Raw genomic sequence first — 23213 nt, forward strand, 5'->3', positions numbered from 1 at the left:
TCCAAAGAGTCACACTTAGAATCTGGAGACATAGTCATAAATCACCTAGAACTGTGATTTTCACTCTTTTTAAAGCGGTGGAACCCATTTTTGAGACAGGAAATTAAAATATTAAAACGACAGATTGGAGCTGCTTGGGCTGGCTGAGGGGTGCAGGATACGTCCTCTGCCCATTCTCCTTCTCCCTTGTCCCCTAGATAAATTGTAAATTCCACAGATCCCATTCTAAAAACCACTCGTTTGATTTTATACTAATTGTAGATGACTAACACTTCTGCTAATCTAACTTCACACTTGACATCTTTATGTGTGCTTCACTGATAACCTCAAACCCAATATGTAACAAATATATTCTTGGTGCCACTGTTCAGCCTCCTCCCTAGACTTTGCAAATCTAATGAGATTTACTTTCATAAATTAGGCTGGTGGGAAAGGTACCACAAGGCCTTCCTGTATTTTAAATTTGTCTCCATCCTTTAGAATGGTGCTGTGGTCCTAGAGCAAGGAGATCCAAGGTTACAGTCTTCTGCAAAAACAGTATTCTGTGGAAATCACTGTCTCTCCATAGGTTAATCCTGCTGTTATTTTGTTGTAGGGTTGTTCTCTTCCTTAGTTTCCATCTGCTTTGGTAGATGACAAGGACTTTCAAGAGCTCAAGCTGTTTTCAATTTTAGGGGAGAAGAAAAATTAGCCTGCCATTTAAGCCTCCCAGGGTCTATAATGAAGCACTCTGCTGAGAAGTCAGGTTTTAGAAAGTGGCTTGGATCTTTTCTTTCGTTTGAAATTTATGAGGACAGATTCCTTAAAATGTGCTGTGGTCTTGGAAGGGCACACTGCTAAATCAAATTTCATTTTATTTGCGGTAGACTTCGTCAACTCCAACCCAAAACATTTCTTAAACTGCTCAGTTATGGGAGGCTGCCTAAGACAAATGGCAGGTCCATGCCCCCACTATCCTTTATGAGAGAAGCCTCAGCTACTTCAATCCTTATGCCTTTCTTACATCTCTTATTGCCTATTAGCATCTTATTTCTCTCTAGTTATTTCATTTGGGCTGGTTATTTTTCCGCAATTAGTTTTAGTATTCTCAAGGGCAGGACCAGGACGAATATCTACTGGCAGGCTAAGCACATGAGAGATGGAGAGATGAAAAATGATACATATTTTATTCGTCGATAACCCCATCCACTAGTGGTTAATATAATCTATGCCAGAGTTATGCTGTCAATATTTTTCCATTATTCTCTGCAGGCTGTTAGCAATTTATTTCTCCAAAAGATGGACAAAGGGAGTAAGTAAAAATATGGGAACTAACATTTATTGAGAACCTACTATAGGCTGCATATGGTATCTAGTATCTTGTATGTGTTAATTTCATGATCTCCTCCCAACAATCCTGAAATATCAGAATTATAACCTTGATTTGACAGATAAGAGTTATCATTAGAATCTAATCTCTTTAGAACTCACACCATACCTTGTCTCTAACTTTGGATGCCGCCTGCGGTCTCATAAAAAGGACCTGTAAATCCTTTGCCCTTTGCCCTGAGAGAGTAAAACTTAACTCTATGTATCTTCTGCTTCAAAGGTCTTATTCCTGGAGTTAAACAGGGTCAGAGAGGATCCCAAATGAAAGCTTGTGTTACCCAATATGTACTGACACTGGAACATGAACTCCTCAGGAGGGTTGAGAGGTATCAAGAATGATCTGTGACCAAATAAGTTAGGCATTGCTGGGCTAAACAACATTAAACTGAATTCTAAGAACTTTTAATTGACTAATTCATTCTATAAATATTTATGGAGCACTTGACACTGCTTTATGCTGGAATATAAACATGATCCCACCACTGCTCTTCTGCAACTTAGTCTGATGGAAAAGACATGTTTAATAAGCAATCAACTATTTATTTGAGATTATAAATGAGGGCAAATTCTATGAAGAGACTGAAGAGGAAGAAATGATAGAGACTAATGAGGTAGAGGAGATATATCTGTATCTATCTATATCTATCTATCTCTACCTCTATCCCTATATCCATATCTACACCTATAGTAGTCAGAATTGGGAATTCATATTTTAGCAGGTACTTGAATAGTGGGATAAAGGCTTGCAGAGTGAGTTGAAGATCTTTTTAGCCAAAGAGAAATGAATGTGTGAAGGCCCTGAGCAGGAAAAGATTTTGGAATGTCCAAGAAACTAAAAGTTGCCAGTGTGTCAGAATATATAAGGGAAGGAAAGTGACACCACCAAGAAGTCTGGAGAGGCTGAAAGACGTCAGATTGAACCTAGCTTTATCCTTTGGCTTTTGTTCTATTTGGAACAGGAAGGGTTTAAGCAGGTACCCAATTTAAAGTATACTTCAATAGCGGCTTTGTAGTCATGTGAGTGGCTAAAATTGAAGCTCCATAAAGAAAGGACTTCGTTATTTTGTTTGCTATTGTCTTGCAAGTGCCCAATAAACATTTGTCGAATGAATGTATATAGTCTGGAGGTAAGCATAAGGTAAAATGAACAAGTCCAGTAAGACAAATATTGCCACAATCCGGGGTGCAGGTGATAGAGCCTTGGATCACGTTTAGGATGGGAAAGAGAGGAAAAGGTGAACAAAATTAAGGACTACTTCAGAGACCGCAATATTAAAACTTCTGAGTGGGTTTGGTACTGGAATTAGGCAGAAAGAAAGAATGAGGGACACTTCAGTGACTAAGTCGTTAATAACCGAAGGGCTGATTATTAGGGTATTGTCTCTGTGTAAATCCACTCTCAGCAGTCAGCAGAATGACACTGGGCTTGGGATAAGCAAACCAAGTTCCTGCTTTCCAGCTGCTCCCTGTGCACCTCTGCCATTAGGGGTGCCACAGACTGAACAGCAGGAAGAAGGGACTTAGTCCCTCCTGATCACTTTCTGTGAGGCTTCTGCTCCCATGAAAGTCACCCCCCAGCCTCCCTGCTCTTTACCCTAGCCTCCTTCTTCCCATAGCAGAGGTTAAATCTAGTCTGCAGTTTCCCACGCTGACAACTTCGCTGCATTCCTCTGAGACACCAGCACTAACTGCTGCTCTCCTCTCAGATGTCTGAGCCTCATCTCTGCAGGTGCCACCTTTTCCAGCATCGCATATTAATGAACTCCGACCTTTTCTCTTTGTTCTCCAGGCCTACAGCTGGTGGCTGTTCCTTTGACTGCTACTTAGGTAACAACTTAGTGTTCCGTCGTCTTTTCAGTTATCTAGCCAGCAACTTTATATCTAGCTAATTCTTTATATTTGATCAATTCTCTGTTCAAATAACTGATTGGTTTCTCTCTCCCAAAGAGACCCTGATCAGTGCACTCGGGTTCTGATTTGATTGACATGACCATGGGAAAGACTGGAAGATACATGAATCAAGTGCAGAATGAAGAAATGAAAAAAAACTAGATTTGAAGGTCTTAATTTTGAGATGCCCACAATAACTGTTAAGTGGAGATGCCAGGCAGGCACTTGGGTAAGTAAGTTTAGCACTCTAAGGAGAAGCTTAAACCTGAAATATAATTTGTGAATTCAAGAACTTAGTTTTTAAAGCCACAGGGTGGGGTGATTTTACCTTGGGAGAGAACATAAAGAGATACAAGATTGGACTTAGAGAAGAAAAAGGGGCTGGAAGACTGCATTTACTAGGCTTATATTCATTATGAAACTACAATTGTTAAGGGAAAGAGCTGAATACATTTTAGGAAACATCGGTCTAATCCTGTGCTCCCTTGTCCATGCAAGGGACTCTGCAGGGAAGGCAGTCCAGTGGGACTGCCAGGTCCTGGGGTCTCCTCTGCACCCCTGAGAAAACGCTCCCCCTTGAGGGCTATCTTGGACTGACTGCATTCTTGGATCCAGATGCTGAAGGACAGCACCCCAGGAAAGGAAAGCAGGGAGAAGAACCCCGTGTGCACCGTGTGAAGACATTTAGCTGTCAGCTGGAAGAAATGATCCCCTGGCTGTGAAATACAGCAGACATTAGCACCACTTGACCCCACCCAAGTCCAGTCTTCCAGTCTTCTCTGCAGTTTGGCAATTTAAGAAAGACATAGATGGGGGGGGGGGTGCCTGGGTGGCTCAGTCAGTTAAGCTTCCAGCTTCGGCTCAGGTCATGATCTCACGGTTTGTGAGTTCGAGTCCTGTGTCGGGCTCTGTGCTGACAGCTCAGAGCCCGGAGCCTTCTTTGGATTCTGTGTCTCCCTCTCTCTCTGCCCCTCCCCTGCTCGCTCTCTCTCTCTCTCAAAAATAAATAAGCGTTAAAAAATTAAAAAAGAAAGAAAGAAAGAAAGAAAGAAAGAAAGAAAGAAAGAAAGAAAGAAAGAAAGAGACAGACATAGATGAATGCCAGTCCCTGATGGAGAGTCTTCCTACAGAAAGCAGAAATTCTTCTGCAGTGTGAAAGGGGGTCACTGGGAGGATCACAAGGCAGTTCAGTGGGCTGGAGGGCACCACTGGTCACCTGTATGACTCACCCTTACCCTCTTGCGGGTGTGCGGGCTGCACCCTCATCCCTCACAACAGGCCAATGGCCCAAAGAATTGCTGATGTAAAGGAGGTTAGCCTGGCATCTTCTCAGGCACAGTTGTAAACTGTCAGCTAAAACCTGGCTGATGGGGGGTAAAATCTTTGAGGAAGTTGCTGCAAGAGCCATTTAACATTGAAATCAAGGGGGAAACTTAACTGTGATGTACTAGCTTTAAAATGCCATTTTCTTCCTGAAAGAAAAGACTACTGAGTTACTTTTTTTTTTTTTTAATTTACTTAAAATGCACCTTCCAAACTATAAAAGCATCTCCTGTGTTGGACCTTCTAGGACCCAAGCAAAGCACTAGGCAGCTAAGACATATACAGATGCGCTAAGGGGAGGAATATCTCAGCACTGCATTTGTGACTCTGTTTCCCCATCTGGAAGTCAGTAGACTTCTGTGATGAAATGTATGGGGTCCTTAGTCAGCAAAACCAGGTTTGAATCCCGGCATTAACATTATCTAGCTGTAAACGTTTAGGAAAGTTTACCTTTTCTGAGCCTCAGTTTCCTTGCTTGGAAAATAGGTATAAGAATTTGAAGCAAAAAATGCTGTAGGGATAAATAAATTAGAGAATATCTCTGAAGACTTAGTTAGCATCGGGCCAAGCATATTGTTGATGGGCAATAAATGGTAGCTGATGGTAGTGGTTGAGGCAGCAATCAATGCAGTAGTGGAAGAACATCTTATATGGCTGGGTGAGACATCCTACCCAATTGTTTCTAGCAACGTGCTGAGGGGAGTGGCCACTTAATATAAACTTCTTGTTTAATGGCAGGTATGTGTCAAGCATCTGCCATTTTAAAAAAATTTTTTTTAACGTTTATTTATTTTTGAGACAGAGAGAGACAGAGCATGAACGGGGGAGGGTCAGAGAGAGAGGGAGACACAGAATCGGAAACAGGCTCCAGGCTCTGAGCGGTCAGCACAGAGCCTGACGCGGGGCTCAAACTCACGGACCGCAAGATCATGACCTGAGCTGAAGTCGGACGCTCAACCGACTGAGCCACCCAGGCGCCCCAAGCATCTGCCATTTTAAAGACCCTTTAAGCAAAATATTCTTCCTGATAAAGTGAAGAGCAATGAAGACTTGTGAGCATGGCTTTGGCTTCCAAATGAAAGAGGTCAACTCATGATACAACCTCCTGCAAAGTCTCCAGATGATTCATGGCTCAGCCAAGGTGATAAATGACAGAACCTAAGAATAGAATAATATCATGAAAATTTAGAAAGACTGATTCAGAGGAAGGAAGAATTGGTGTTTGCCTTGAGTTTGAGTTGAAGGGTCTATTTCAAATTTTAAAGTGATTCTCATTCTTTATAAAATGCCTCCTAACTTCTGTGAGTTTTAACTAAAGCTGTAGTGGGGAGTCAATAGTTGGCTTAAAAGAGACCAGTCACATTATTTGTATCTTGATGAGCAAAGAACATTTGAAATAAGTGCCAAAATGACATTCTGTGTGTGGTCAGAACCCCGTATTAAGCAGGTTAGGCTAGCTTTAGGCATCGTAATAACAACTCCCAAATCTGAGTGGTTTAACACATAAAAGTGTATTTCTGGATCGGCCAAAATCTGATGGGAATCGGGCACTATCTTAGGCTGCTACACCCCATTCAGTGACTCAGCAATCTTGTGTCCCTCATCATCTCAACACCTGCCCTCCATATTCCTCATGGAAAGGAAAGAGAAAGACTCAAGAGATACATAGGGAGATTTTACTGCTTGAGCCTGGAAGGAACACAGGACCTCTGTCCTCCATTTCATTGGCCAGTATTGGTCACATCACTCTGCCAAATCCCCATAGATAGGATATGTGTTCTTCTGTGGCCCAAGAAGGCAGGGAGCACCATGACATGAGCAAGCCGTAGTAAGCCCCGCTAGAGACCCTGAGGTGATTTCAGGTACCAGTTCCCAGTTCCTAGATCCTCTTAATTTATTCCTTTGTTTAACAATTCTTGTAAAGTTACTCTGCTGTGCCCTGGTATTGGTGACATTTTGATTGCATGGCCTCTTGACCTCTCCCATGTTTGAGAGTTTTCCAACTGATAGGCCACCATGAGAGGAGGACATGGTACCAGCCGTGGCTCTCATAGTACGTGGCGACCACAACAGCGTTGTCATCAGGCGCTGCCATGATTTTTGCCGAGACACTGACCCTCTTTGTTTTCTAAACCTCATTTTCTGGTCTTCCTGGAAATTCTGTGAGCCAACCCCCCTTTAAAAACAAACAAACAAACAAGCAAACAAAAAACTTAAAAGAGTTGACAGCTGGATTATGTTGCTCACTTTCAAGAACTTGACTAGCAAAGCAACGTTCTAGATATCCTGCCAAGAGAGACCATCCATCCAAAAGGACTATCCTCTTCTTTATATTCCCATGGAATTTTATTTCCTCTCACTACATCACTTTTTCTTCTCTCGATGGTAGTGTTTTTTTGTATACAATGTCTCTCTGCTAGAATTAGGATGAGTTCCTGGAGAGCACAATTCGTGTCTGAATTTGTTAATTTTTGCACACCCCATGACACCTGTCATAGTGCCTTGCCTGTGGCAGATATTTAATATATTTTTGTTGAGTAAGTGAATTTTTTCTTTACTTCAAAAAATATAGTCCTTGCCTTCAAAAAAGTTTACCATCTGTTAGGGATGCTAGACATGTAAATTAATCATGGTTCAAAACTGAAAGAAATGAGTGTCTTCTATTGCAGGAGTATGGTAGAAGATGTGACTCATCTTTATTGGGAAAGGAAGGTTAGAAAAAAACCAAGTTCAGTATAGATGATGGTTGAACCAAGAAATATTTGTTAGGCAGAAAAAGCAGAACAGAGGAATAGCCTTGAATTTTAAAAGAAGACATGGAAATTCTTGGAAACTTTCACAAACTTCAGGTTGTCCATTGTGGCCACAGCATAGAGTCTGTAGAACACTTCGTCAGGGTGTGGGGCCTGAGACATAACCAGGAACAAGGTTATGAGGTCCTTGACTACCATGCCAAGGAATCTGGGCTTTATTCTTTTTTTTTTTTTTTTTTAATGTTTATTTATTTTTGAGACTGAGAGAGACAGAGCATGAATGGGGGAGGGGCAGAGAGAGAGGGAGACACAGAATCAGAAGCAGGCTCCAGGCTCTGAGCCATCAGCCCAGAGCCCGACGCAGGGCTCGAACTCCCGGACCGCGAGATCGTGACCTGAGCTGAAGTCGGACGCTTAACTGACTGAGCCACCCAGGCGCCCCTTGGGCTTTATTCTTAAAGAAATTCAGAACATTACAAAAACTGAGGTGGGAAGGATGATATGGTGGCAGACCCAGACTGCCACTTCAAGAACTCGGAGCCCTTGGGGGCCAATACTTTTCTCAGGCTTGTCTGCTGTACTATCTGATTGTACACCAGATTGAGCAATGGAGTGTCAAGTGGCCCTCAAGTTAGACTAGATGCCAAACATACCCCTCCTTGTTCCCACTGTGTAACAACCCTACCTCTTCCTGATAAACAGAGTGCTTGCCCTGTTAGGATAGTGACATCTGTTCTTTCTATTGATCTCTTGTCATGAGGATTCTGATGTTCCTTGACTGTATCCATAACTTTTGCTCAATGAGAGTCTCACTATGTCTCTTGACAGAAGAGTTCCACCTTTTGGAACCAAACCTATAAACCTTCAAATGCCAGGGATATGGGAAAGTAAAGCATAATTTCCCCCAAGGGGGTCACTGGGAGTGATGGAAGCTAGGGACCCATGTACTCTATATGTTGTTGACATGGCATCAATAAGTATCACTTGTTTTCATTGTGAGATGGATAAAGATGATGATCACACACACACACACACACACACACACACACACACACACACAATGGAGAATTACTCAGCCATAAAAAGAAGACAATCCTGCCATTTGTGACAACATGGATGGACCTTGAGAGTACTATGCTAAGTGAAAACAATCAGACAAAGACATGTATCATATAATTTCACTTATATGTGGAATCTAAAAACCAAAACAAGTAGAAAGAGACTCATAAATACAGAGAACAAACTGGTAGGTGCCAGAGGGGAGGTGGGTGAGGTGATGGGCAAAATAGGTACAGGGGATTGAGTTGTACAAACTTCCAGTTACAAGAGAAGTCACAGAGATGAAAAGTACAGCACAGGGAATATAGTCAATAACACTATAATAGCCATGTATGGTAACAGATGGGAATTATACTTAGCATGGTGATCATTTTGTAATGTATAGAAATGACAAATCACTACGTTATACACCTCAAACTAATATTGTATGTCAACTATACTTCAACAGAAAAGGAAGTGTCTATTATTTAGGATGTACACTGTAACCTGGGGGATGGTGAGCCCTCAGTGAGAGGATGGTCTCTGACCTGTAATCTCTGCTATGCCTTCTACAGGTCATTCCATTGTTCTGTCAAACCAGTAGTTCAGGGTGATGCAGCATGAGATATGACCAATGGCTATCTGTCTTCCATTCACCAACAGTGACAGGATTCTCACTGGTTGGTGGATGATCCATTTCCAGGGTCTCATCTTTGCATCCATTTTTCAGACCACACATGGCACTAACTCTTGAAAGTTGGTCTCCCTAAGAGGAAAATTCTGAGATGGTGATTAGCATTCAGGAAGTTTATTAGAGACAGCTTTGGGGTTTAATACCTTTGAAATGAAATAGAAGGGAAGGGAAGGAACAAAGCAGAACTGGGAAGAGACAGTAGTTGGCCTATGATACAGTCTCATCAAAAGCCTCATCCAACCCCACAGTAATTCTGAAATTGGGAAAGTTCTTCATGGCTATCTCCTTTTAGAAGGGGGTAGGGCATTTATATCCCTGAGTCTTTATGTCACTGCATGTGTGCTGGAAAGGGAATGCCACTTTGGGAAAGATGGCTTTCTTCAAGTAGGGGCATCCTCCGAGAAGTCTAAGAGCTGAAAGCTGTCAGTTAACAATCATCCCAAAAGCTGGGAAAATGTCTTTCCACTTTAAAAGGAGGATCTGGGATGCATAGCACACCATATCTACAACATGTGGGATGATTAAGAGGACAAAGTAAAAAATAAAATCAGGGGCGCCTGGGTGGCTCAGTCAGTTAAGCATCTGACTCTTGATTTCAGCTCAGGTTACGATCTCACAGTTCATGGGACCTGCATTGGGCTCTGTGCAGACAGCACAGAGCCTGCTTGGGATTCTCTCTCTCCCTCTCTCTCAGCCCCTTCTCTGCTCGTGTTTTCTCTTTCTCTCTCAAAACAAATAAACTTTTTTAAAAAGATAAAACCAGAGATATACTATATTACAAAAAATTACAGTTAGCAACTTGAGACAAAAAGACAACAGTCACTTAACCAAATATAGATGTATTTTTATCACATGAGCAAAAATCTAGAAGTAGGTACTCCAAGCTAATATCACATTTCATGCTATTGGGGCCTCAAGATCCTTTTAACTTTTGCTCCTCTATATTCAGCATGCATGTTTCATCCTCATGGTCATGAAACAGCCACTGTACCTGCAGTTATTATATTCCTATTCAAGGCAGGAAAAAGACAAGTGAAGGACAGAAGACCTACGTAAGCTGAGTCTTTCCTTTTCTGAAATGATGGGAAAGAGTAGTTTTTTTCAGAAGGATCCCACCAAAAGTCTTCCACTTATATTTCATTAGCCAGAAAGGAGTCATACAGGTACTCCTAATGCCAAATGAGTCTACAGAGTTGAGGGTCTGTAATTGAGCTCCCGCTGTCATAAGCTCTGGTTCATAAGAAAATTGGAGTTCTGGTTCAAAAGAAAAAAGGGAAAATTGACATGATACTGGATGGTCAACCAGCAGTGTTGACCAGAGGCCGGTGGACACCATATCATGTAGGATCATTTGTATACATTTAAAGGAAAGAGGTTAGATTTTATCCTGAATGCAATGGATGCCCACTGAAAGGTTTTTAGGGGTGAGTGATGTGACTTAATGTACTCAGATGGTGGGAGGCAGGATGAGTTATAGAGAGGAAGAGAGGAAGAAGGGAAGCCAGCTTGGATGCTGTTGTAGCAGGTCGAGACAGATGAAATGGCTGAGAAGATTGGGTAGCAGAGCACGGGGTGGGGGGGGGGCGGGGGGCGGGGGTTAAGGAGATTCTGAACTTCAACGTGCAACTGCCATCTTGGCTACATACATCCCTCCAGCTCAGAATCCTTCTACCGTGTGGGAAGAGAGGATCCTGATATGTAAATATAGTATCCATTTGATTGGCCGCTTTAATGGAATCTGTGGTCTTGGAAGGGGAAGCTGGCCTAAGTGATCACATCATCCTTACCCTCAGGCAAGTAAGGAGTCATTATCTTCATTTTATAGATGAAACCGTTGAAATAGCAAGCGACTGTACCACCTCTTTAATTTATAAGTAAAGGCAATTAGTTGAATTTGTTTCTCAATCTGACATTTGTGAAACTTTGCTGGGTATCACATCTGTTTCCTTCCTCTATCCATACAATCTCTAGCTTTCTCCTCAGTTTCATTTTTCCTTTGTTTATTTTCTCAGTTGACCGCATTTTCAAGATTTCCAGACTCTTCTCAAAAACTTTTTATGCGTTAAGCCAAAATTGCAAATATTTATAAACAGCAAAGAGGAGAGAACTCTCTCGTAGTCTTACATAGAAAAAACATTTCTGGACTGTTTCTGGCTTCACATAAACAAAAATAGACCATCTGGCACCACCAAGTGGCCACTATGAAAATTGCATATGGAAAAGAGGAAAACTGGGTTTTGCTTTCTGTCCACCTGAGACTCCGGTAAAAAAGCAGATCATAACAAGCAATCCTAAAATTCATATGGAACCACAAAAGGCCCCGAATAGCCAAAGGAATTTTGAAGAAGAAGACCAAAGCAGGAGGCATCACAATCCCAGACTTTAGCCTCTACTACAAAGCTGTCATCATCAAGACAGCATGGTATTGGCACAAAAACAGACACACAGACCAATGGAATAGAATAGAAACCCCAGAACTAGACCCACAAACATATGGCCAACTCATCTTTGACAAAGCAGGAAAGAACATCCAATGGAAAAAAGACAGCCTCTTTAACAAATGGTGCTGGGAGAACTGGACAGCAACATGCAGAAGGTTGAAACTAGACCACTTTCTCACACCATTTACAAAAATAAACTCAAAATGGATAAAGGACCTAAATGTGAGACAGGAAACCATCAAAACCTTAGAGGAGACAGCAGGAAAAGACCTCTCTGACCTCAGCCGTAGCAATCTCTTACTCGACACATCCCCAAAGGCAAGGGAATTAAAAGCAAAAGTGAATTACTGGGACCTTATGAAGATAAAAAGCTTCTGCACAGCAAAGGAAACAACCAACAAAACTAAAAGGCAACCAACGGAATGGGAAAAGATATTTGCAAATGACATATCGGACAAAGGGCTAGTATCTAAAATCTATAAAGAGCTCACCAAACTCCACACCCGAAAAACAAATAACCCAGTGAAGAAATGGGCAGAAAACATGAATAGACACTTCTCTAAAGAAGACATCCAGATGGCCAACAGGCACATGAAAAGATGTTCAGCGTCGCTCCTTATCAGGGAGATACAAATCAAAACCACACTCAGGTATCACCTCACGCCAGTCAGAGTGGCCAAAATGAACAAATCAGGAGACTATAGATGCTGGAGAGGATGTGGAGAAACGGGAACCCTCTTGCACTGTTGGTGGGAATGCAAATTGGTGCAGCCGCTCTGGAAAGCAGTGTGGAGGTTCCTCAGAAAATTAAAAATAGACCTACCCTATGACCCAGCAATAGCACTGCTAGGAATTTATCCAAGGGATACAGGAGTACTGATGCATAGGGGCACTTGTACCCCAATGTTCATAGCAGCACTCTCAACAATAGCCAAATTATGGAAAGAGCCTAAATGTCCATCAACTGATGAATGGATAAAGAAATTGTGGTTTATATACACAATGGAATACTATGTGGCAATGAGAAAAAATGAAATATGGCCCTTTGTAGCAACGTGGATGGAACTGGAGAGTGTAATGCTAAGTGAAATAAGCCATACAGAGAAAGACAGATACCATATGGTTTCACTCTTATGTGGATCCTGAGAAACTTAACAGGAACCCATGGGGGAGGGGAAGGAAAAAAAAAAAAAAGAGGTTAGAGTGGGAGAGAGCCAAAGCATAAGAGACTGTTAAAAACTGAGAACAAACTGAGGGTTGATGGGGGGTGGGAGGGAGGGGAGGGTGGGTGATGGGTATTGAGGAGGGCACCTTTTGGGATGAGCACTGGGTGTTGTATGGAAACCAATTTGTCAATAAATTTCATAAAAAAAAATAAATAAAAAATAAAATCTCTACCAACTGAAAAAAAAAAAAAGCAGATCATAATTTGAGTGCATCCATCCTGGAGTGATGTTATTATTACATAAGTTTCCTGAACGCTGGGATCCTCTCGTGTATAGAGGAGAGCAAACATTCTTTATATGATGAGGGAAAGGATCATTGCTTTAGATGTCTTTGATTTGCTGTATTCTTATCCCCATATATACCGAATCCCAGACAGTTTCCATGACTTATCTAAGGTCCTACAGCTAGCAAGCAAGAAAACTGGGATTTGATCACTTCTCTGTGGCTCTTTGTCCAGTGTTCTGACACCTATGATATAGTAAAATTACTGTTATATATAGACAATAGTGGCAAGAACAAATTGTGCACTTTCAAGCATAAAATCAGCCTATGCAATGATGATGGATACAATCTAAATTGCCATTGAGGACTCCTCTGGCCTTGATTCCTGCACCATTTACTGGCATTCTCCAGCCATTACTAACCTCTACATGATAGGAGCTCACAAAATATATTTGGAATGAATGTATGAATAAGTTTCTTTTCCATTCATAGTAGGTGAAGTGAAAACAAACCCTGCCTCAAGCCATTTTATCTAAATGGTGACAGTTCACATCTGAGAAGCATTCAGGTGATCATGTACCCAGAATACTATTTAACTCCCTTCCCATTGGGTTTGTCTCATAGGCAATTCCTTGACGCAGGAGAACTATGGAAATATGACAATTATGTTTGATTTAAGCAATCAGCCCTAGGCTTTCTATATCAGCCTACTGTGTCAAATTGTCAAGTTGTTGCATGATACCAATCGATACTGCAGAAAATATGTCTGAACAGCTATAGATGTATGGGAACAACTATTCAGAACCCTGGGATTATCTCAGTAGCTTAACTTTTGAGAAATCCTTTTTCCAGTAATTGGCCGGAGATACAGTGATGGGACCTTAGCCGTGAACATTTAATACTTCCTCTCAAACCTGGCCAAATCCTAACAGTGACCACCAATGGGTATTACATCATCATTTCTTTTAACCTGACAGCCTTTATCCTCATTAAAGAAAATCCTGCTGAACTTATACCTACAATTCTTTCTTGTATGCCTATGTCTGTTTAGAATTCCCCACTTTTATTGTATCAGAAGACATGGTGGCATAGTAGGAACGGTTGGCGTATTGGAACCAAAGTGTTCTGGATTTGAATCCTGGTATTACCCCTGAATGAATTTGTGGCCTTGGGCAAAACCTCAACCTCCCTGACCTTCAGTTTCATCAACTACAAATTAGGAGTACTCATACCTAATTTTCAGAGACACTGAAAAATTAGAGATAAAGTACAGCATCTGATGTATACACACACATACGTATGGAGACACACACTAAGTGTTAAATAAATGGGAGCAATCCACATCATTATAACTATTGTTATCATTAATATAATCACCAAAAACAGCTGTTTACAAATCTACTTGTTCTAAGTTGGCCTGGGTATGTAGGGTCATTAGGAATGTGGTTCTGTGGGTGCAGATACTGTATGTCAGGTAACAGATCAAATGAGGGTATTTCACCTCTCTGCACTATCACATAACAGGAACTAACTGGTTTCTGTTCATGATCCTTTGGACCACTCTTCTGTAATGTGTACAGTTGCAGTTTTCTCACAATGTGCAAGTGTAAACAGTGTTACTAGTGAAAATCTGCACGAATGCTTGCTGCTATCAAAAATATCCATTGTAATTGTACCTTTATGATCTATTTTTTTAGCTCAAGTACTGATGCATTCAGAAGAGCTTTCACTTGGGGTAGTTCAAATCAACTAAGTTCATAATCGTGACAGCATTTATGTACTTTTGTAAACTAGTCATATGTTTATTGGTAAGAGGTATTAATTCAGTCCTCACTGTTTATCAAGTGTATGTGTTCTCAGATCCTTTGTGATAACTCCAAGGCCTTCTAGGTGTCCACTGTCCCCAGAAGGCACAAGGCACCCCCTGATCTGTTCTCCCCCTCTCAATTTATGGTCAAAACTACTCTGGATTAGAGGGGCGCCTGGGTGGCGCAGTCGGTTAAGCGTCCGACTTCAGCCAGGTCACGATCTCGCGGTCCGTGAGTTCGAGCCCCGCGTCAGGCTCTGGGCTGATGGCTCGGAGCCTGGAGCCTGTTTCCGATTCTGTGTCTCCCTCTCTCTCTGCCCCTCCCCCATTCATGCTCTGTCTCTCTCTGTCCCAAAAATAAATAAACGTTGAAAAAAAAATTTATAAAAAAAAAAACTACTCTGGATTAGAGGTATGAAAATGGCTTACCAAAGTTCATGTGGATAGTCCATTTCAGAGCCAGAAATTAGACCCAAGGGCTGGAGCCTTTCTGTCAGATACTGATTGTGCCATAGTGAAGTTTCCTAAACTCCAATCACTCTTGTACAGCACCTTCAAAATTCTGTCCGTATCTTTTTTTTTTAATTTTTTTAACGTTTATTTTTGAGACAGAGATAGACAGAGCATGAATGGGGGAGGGTCAGAGAGAGGGAGACACAGAATCTGAAACGGGCTCCAGGCTCTGAGCTGTCAGCACAGAGCCTGACTCGGAACTCGAACTCACGGACCTCGAGATCATGACCTGAGCCGAAATCGGCCGCTTAACCGACTGAGCCACCCAGGCGCCCCCTGTCCGTATCTTTTTATCACTATTAATACTATTCACTTAATACTTTTGTATCAAATTTAAATTTTCTCATTTCTTAAAACTTGGCCTTGTCCTGAGAAATAATATCCACACAACCACTGGTTTTAGATGCTAGGTTTTCCCTTAATCCCTATTAAATTAATATACAACTGTTGAAATTTCTTTATAAAAATGTATTTATGTACCATCTAGAATCATCTCAGACACCACCAGTGGTATACGGACCACCTAGTACACAAATGCCCTACTGTCTCCCTGGCCCAGGAATTTCAGTGTTTCTCTTTCTTTCCAATAATTTTCTTTTCCCTCTTGCATGTTTTAGTCAGTGCTCAGGATAATCATTAAATATGGAGCTTTAAAGTATTAGGAATTGAGACACCTGCCCTGATGCCCCCCCCAAATGTGCTTTAATATATATCTGAAAAAAACATCTGTCTCTAATATGAATGTGCACAGCATGTCTAGGTTTGGGTTCTTTAAATACATTTGCTATTTATTCTTTCTGTTCCCAGAGATTGTGAAGGAAGGAATCTGGTCTGCTACAGTAAATAGAGCATGAAAATCAGGTCTGGCTTGAATTTTATCCTAGACATTAACCCTATCTCAGCTTTTGTAGGCTTATTCTTACCGGCTAAGGTATGGTTCATGATTAATCCTTTTCCCCTTCTGAGAAGCCCTTAACCCTACAGGAGAAGATTGATATGCATCATGTTTTAAAACACTAAATGGGGTCATCCACGTAAGTATTCACTGGATACATTTCTCTCTGTGTTGTCTTACCAGGGGCTGTATGTAAGTGAAGCATGGGAGAGCAGTGTGGTTAATAGGTACTCATACTTTGCCTGGCTCATTCACCTCTTTTTTTTTTTTTAATGTTTATTTATTTATTTTGAGAAAGAGAGAGAGAGCGAGCACACACACAAGTGGGGTAGGGGCAGAGAGAGGGGGAGAGAGAGAATCCCAAGCAGGTTCTGTGTTGACAGTGCAGAGCCCATCACAGGGCTCGGTCTCACAAACCGTGAGATCGTGACCTGAACAGAAATCAAGAGCGGGAAGCTTAACCGACCAAGCCACCCAGGTGCCCCTCTAGTTTTTTAATATTAGCTCCTTACCCTACCTGAGTCTCAATTTCATCATCTTAAAGTGGGGACGATACCAGTAACTACCTCATAGGGTTACTATGAAGGATAAATAAGATCTTATGGATAAACATCATAGCCTGATGCTTGACACTTATCAGGACCTTGGCAAATTTAGTTATTAGAATAGTCAAGGCTGGTTTGCACATTTAGGAATTTGGAGTTTTACAACCTATGTTATACATAAGTGGGATGCTTAAGAGATGCCAATTTAGAGGGCATGAAATGACTGGTGGATTCTCATTAAAAAGGGGAAAATACAGATTACTGCCTAGTGACTCTTTATGCTCCAATTAAATTCCTAAGTCTTTCATCTTAGGAAATCATCTCCATCACAATAAGGAAATAACAGGATTGCTATTTCCTCACAGGGATAATACCACTGTTGGGCCTGCCAAACACTAGGCCCTAGATCAAAAGTGGTCCACAGCCTTCTAAGAAAAGGCCACTTTTTTCTTTTAGCAGATCTTGCGGGGAGAGAACCATGCCAAAAAAAGCACAGGGTTCCACGAGACATTAAGCCAGTCGGTAAGGCAAATGCCACATGTCAGAAAAAAAGAAGAGGGAGGAGGAAGAAGAGGAGGAGGGGGAGAGGGGAGGGAGAAGGGGGAGAGGGGAAGGGAGAGGGGGCAGGGGAGGAGGAGGATGTGGAGGATGAGGAAGGGAAGGGAAAATTCAACCCTTATGCACATATTTTTTTTTTTTAACACCAAGACCACTTAAAATATAAACTGGCTGATTAACTGGAGCATTTGGATCTGTTTCTCTTATTTTAACAAGATGAACAAAGGAGGCTCACCCTGCTCTTTTTAATCCTAATTCATGTGGTCCCTACTTGGGAAGCAATGGTTCTACCATTTAAAACAACAACCAAAACGCGTGTAAGATGAACCGACACAAATCAAAGAGTCATAACTTGGAACTTAGTCTAAATCACTGGAAAACAGAAAAATAAAAATGAGGAACTTCATCTAACAGAGGGTATATGAGATTTATAGTCATTAAATAGGGTTACTTCAGAGCTCTCAAAGATGTTTCAAATGAATCTTTCAGATTCAGGTTTTGTTGGCACTGTAGCTACAGGAACTACAATGTGATAACGTAGTATTCCTTTTTCCACTTTTGGCTCCCCCCCCAATTATCTAACTTGTTAATAAGATGCTTTATAGGAAATGATGTTGAATTGATGGGCAGGCCACCTAGGATCTAGTCTCAACTCTGCTACTAAGTTTAGCGACCTTGAACTAGCTTCCTCCCGGGCTCATGTCCCTTATTTGTAAAACAGGGAGGGTGGGCTCCATTATGGCTAAACATCCTACAGTGGCATCACCCAGAATGGCAGTGTGTTGGCAACTGAGAAAGTATTTTAATGTGAGCAAGTCATTTGATTAAACTAGAAAACAAACAAAGAGGGAATACATCAGTTTTCTAAATAATGTATTTTGTAACATTTTCATGTGAAAGAAATACCACATTAAAAAAGGTTTTAAACCTCTGATCCTTTTCTTAAGAGTCACACAATTTAAATAAATATTGTTCAAAACTCAAAGTTTTTATATGCTACCCTCTAGTGGAGACTAGAACCTACTCTATTAGTTCTGTCTGAAAGTGCATTCAGATCTTTTGTTCGTAAGATAGAAGTAAGAGGAGTTTTGCTTACTGCAATCATTTTTAGTCCTTCTCAAAGTATAATCTAATGACCTGGGGTATCAGAATTAAGTGGTTAAACACACAGTTTCCTAGAGCCCATGAGAATGAGGCCCAGGAATCTACATGGTTTGAGCCCACTGGAATTTGAAAACCAATGATCTAGCTTCTTGAGAGGCGTGGTATAACGGTAGGCATTATCATAAATCTAGTGTCTAGTGAGGGTGCAAATCTCTACATCTTGAGGGGACATATATATTAAAATTCTCTTTTCTTTGTTCCAGGGTTTAAAATAAGTAGAAAGTAAATACTCCATCAGTTTCATATAGACTTAAGAATAAGGATCATGGGGGCACCTCAGTCAGTTGGGTGTCCGACTTCGGCACAGGTCATGATCTCACCGTGTGCTGACAGCTCAGAGCCTGGAGCATGCTTCAGGTTGTGTGGCTTCCTCTCTCTGCTCCTCTCCCGCTAGTGCGGGAAAGAAAGAAAGAAAGAAGGAAAGGAAAGGAGAGGAGAGGAGAGGAGAGGAGAGGAGAGGAGAGGAGAGGAAAGAATAAGGATCATGTTCCTTAGCATAGTACACAAGGCTCTTTACAGTCCAGACCCTACCTTCCCAGCCACCAGGCCCTGGTACTTCCATTAGTTTCTTTGTCTCTGCCCCATATTAACACCACTGCCACCACTAAATTCCATATGGAACTCTTTAATAATCTATGAAATTGATTCTACATTTTTTTAAAGGTTATTTATTTTGAGAGAGACAGCACATGAGCAGGGAGGCTCCATGCTGTCAGCACAGAACCCAATGCGGGGCTCAAACCCATGAAACTGTGAGAGCATGACCTGAGCCAAGATCAAGAGTCAGGCACTTAACCAACTGAGCCACCCAGGCTCCCTGACTTTACATTTTTAAACATGCTATTCACTCTGCATGGAATATGCTTTCTCCCAACTTAAATTTAATAATCATATCATTTTCAGTTATCATTAATAGAATTGAAAGGAGAGTGCTCCTTGAAGTCAATATCAATGGCAGGAGCATCAAGAATTGTCCTGTAGGCTGTATTTAGACTCTTCCATCTTCATACGCTGCTTTTTCCAAGTACGTGTGGGGTTTATTGCTATGCAAAGACAGCCTACAGAAACAGTGCCAATGGCCACTCCCCCTTCCAATAATCTGGCTGACCCTAAAGCCCCTTTCTTCTTTACTGAGTTTAGAAATACCTGTGAAGTAGACCCAGGACAAATATAAACAAAGATTGAAATGTCAACTTTATTTCTGACAAAAGCTTGGTTGAAGACTAGATCTCTGGAGACCAATGAAGGGAAGGTTTGGGACTATCGAACAAGCACACTAACCAAGAACTTCTGGCCTGCATTGTTTTGGGGTCAACAATGGAAGAAAAGGAATCACATTCTGGTTGTAGATTAGCTCTCCCCAATTTAAAAAATGAACAAGAGTTTCCTCTAAGAAACCCCAGCTCTGTAGATACTCTGGAGTTGCCCCTCTGTGACACTGTTAGAAGAGAGAAGCGGACTTTCTAAGCTCTAAAATATATTTTTCATTATCTATTCAAGGATTCTTGACTGAACTTAACAGAGTTCAGTACGTTCCTGGGCCAATCTGGTTGTTTCTAGTAAAGATGCTGTTTTGTATGTTACGGGAGATAGTTACATGTGATAGTAAAGACTTCAAGTATTAATGTGATAGTGAGAGGCTATTTCCTTAATGCAGTTTTACTGAGATAATTGTAGATTCACATGTGATTGTAAGAAATAATACTGAGCAATCTTGTATACTTTGCCTAGTTCCACCCAATGGAGGAAGTCTGCAAAACTATAAGTAACACCTCGGTCAGGATATTGACATTGATACAATCCACTGATCTTATTCAGATTTCTCCAGTTATATTTGTACCCATTTGTATGTGCTTATAAATGCATATATGTGTGTACTAAGTTCGTTACAATTTTATCACCTATGTAGATCCTCTTTGTCAAAGTATACTCATCTGTGTCTACCATCAATCGAGATACTAAACACTTCCAACATCACAAATACTCATCATGTTTCCTTTTTAAAACCACATTCACCTCTCTCTTTTCCCCTAGATGCTCCCTCTACCCCTAAACCCTGTCAACTACTAATTGATTCTCCATTTCTAAAATTTTGTATTGAGATCTTTATATGCTAAATACTAGTCTTTTGTTATACGTGGTTTGCAAATATTTTTTCCCAATGTGTAGCTTGGCTTGTCTTTTCATTCTCTTCATATGGGCTTTTTCACAGAGCACAGGTTTTTAATTTTGATGAGGTCAAATCTACTGATTTTTCCTTTTACCAATCATGCTTTTTGGTGTTAAAGTCTATAAAATCTAGACCCTGAAGATTTTCTCATATTTTTTTCTAAAAGTTTCATAGTTTTATGTACTATATTTCGGTCCGTGATCCATTTTGAGTTATGTTTTTTATAAGGCATATTAATCTGAAGTTCCTTTCGAAAAAAAATTTTTTTTAGTATATTTATTTTATTTTGAGAGAGAGAGAGAAAGAGAGCATGCATGTGAGAACTGGGGGGGGGGTGCTGAGAGAAAGGGAGAGAGAGAATCCCATGCAGGCTCCACACTGTCAGCTCAGAGCCCGATGCAGGGCTTGAATCCATGAACCATGAGATCATGACCCAAGCAGAAATCAAGAGTCAGACGCTTAAGTGACTGAGCCATCCAGGCACCCCAAAATTTATTTTTAGACTATGGATATCCAATTGTTCTGGTGCCATTTGTTGAAAAAGCTGTCTCTTTTCCACTGAATTGTTTTTTCATCTTCATCAATAATTAGCTGGGTGTTTGATTTTGTATTTGGACTCTCCACTCTGTTCCATTCACCTATGCCTCTATCCCTCTGCCAACACAACACTGTTCTGATTACTGTAGCTATACAGTAATTCTTAATACTGAGAAGAGTAATGTCTCCACCTCTTTTTTTTTTTTTTTTTTTTTTGGTCTAATTGCTTTAAGTATTCTAGGGACCATGCTTTAAGTATTCTAGGGACCATGTATATAAATATTACAATCAACTTGTCTGTGTCTACAAAAACCTTGCTGGAATTTTGACAGAATTGTATCTATAAGTCTGTAGGTCAACATGGGAAAAACTGACATCTTCACTATGTTCAGTTTTCTAATTCATGAATAGGGTATGTCTTTCCATTTAAGTCTTCTTTCATTCCTTTCATTAGCATTCTGTAATTTTCAGCATATAGATCCCATACATGGTTGTGTTAAGTGTATATCTAAGTATTTAATTTTATTTGGAGTGACTGCAATGGTATTGTGCTTTAAATTTAAATTTCCCCATGTTAATTGTTAACATATAGAAATGTGATTGATTTGTACATGTTGATCTTATAACCTGAAAGCGTGCTAAACTCACTTATCAATTCTAGAAGTATTTTGTAGGTTTTTGGGAGTTTTTATTTAAACAATCCTGTCATCTGCAATAGAGATTGTTTTATTTCTTCCTTTCCTGATCTTTAGGCATTTTACTTCTTTACCTTGCTTTACCCTGGTAGCTAGACTTTCCAATATTACATTCAATAGGAGTGGTGAGCATAGACATTTGCTTTATTCCTGATATTAGGGGGAAAGCATTTGGTATTTCACCAATAAACACGATGTTAGCTGTGGATTTTTTTTTGTAGATGCTCTTTTATCAACTTAATTCCCTTCTACTCCTAAATGCTGAGAGTGTTTCTTATGAATCGGTGTTGGATTTTGTCAAATGCTTTTTCTGTGTCAATTGATATGATCATACAATTCCTTTACCTTGTTAATATGGTGATATATGGGTTGGCTTGGATTTTTTCTTTTGTTTTTGTTTTTTGTTGTTGTTTTGTTTTTTTGCTATTGTTTCACAAATTCCTGATGTTCTGTTCACGTTTCTCAGTCTATTTTCTCTCTTATTTAGACCAGCTCAATTCTAAGGTGCCTTGGTGGCTCAGTCGGTTAAACGTCTGACTTCAGCTCAGGTCAGGATCTCACAGTTTGTGAGTTTGAGCCCCATGTCGGGCTCTGCGCTGACAGCTCAGAGCCTGGAGCCTGCTTCACATTCTGTGTCTCCCTCTCTCTCTGCCCCTCCCTTGCTCATGCTCTGCTCTGTCTCTCAAAAATAAATAAACATTAAAAAAAAAACCTTAGATTGGCTAAATTTTACTTTTGTGTCCTCAGGTTTACCAGTTCTATCCTCTGCCAACTTTATTCTTGAGCCCGTCCAGTGACTGATTTATTAGTATTGTTGTATTTTTGAGATTTCTAGTTTCCGCTTTTAAAAAATAATCAATTTGATTACTCTGCTGAAGTTTGCTATTTTTTCACTTCTTTCAAGTAAATTTATAATTGATTACTGAAGCATTTTTATGATGGCTGCTTTGAAACCCTTGTGAGATAATTCTAACATCTGATTTATGTTTGTGGATGTTGGCATCTGTGGACTGCCTTCTCTCCAAGTTGTGATTTTTCTTTTGTGTATGATGGGTAATTTCACAATGTATTGTGGACACTTTATTTATTATATTAAGAGACTCTACATCCTATTTAAATCTTTCATTTTAAATACCTGTTCGGGTTTAATTTATAGGTCTTGGCCTACTTTTGTGGGCTGTGGTTTCATGGTAGTTTAATTTTCACAGCCTTTGTGGTGTTACTTTTGGTCTGCTTGGTTTGTATGATCCTCCTCAAACTCCCACTAACTCCTGCTGGTGCTGCCTAAGGCCTCAGGTGGCTCAGGGAAGGCTGAAGAGTCTCAGACTCGGCAGAAAAGGGCTGCTTATTTTTGGTGGGGTTCCCAGGGGACC

The sequence above is a fragment of the Lynx canadensis genome, chromosome A2, assembly GCF_007474595.2.
Source record: "Lynx canadensis isolate LIC74 chromosome A2, mLynCan4.pri.v2, whole genome shotgun sequence".
In the NCBI taxonomy this organism is placed as follows: Eukaryota; Metazoa; Chordata; class Mammalia; order Carnivora; family Felidae; genus Lynx; species Lynx canadensis.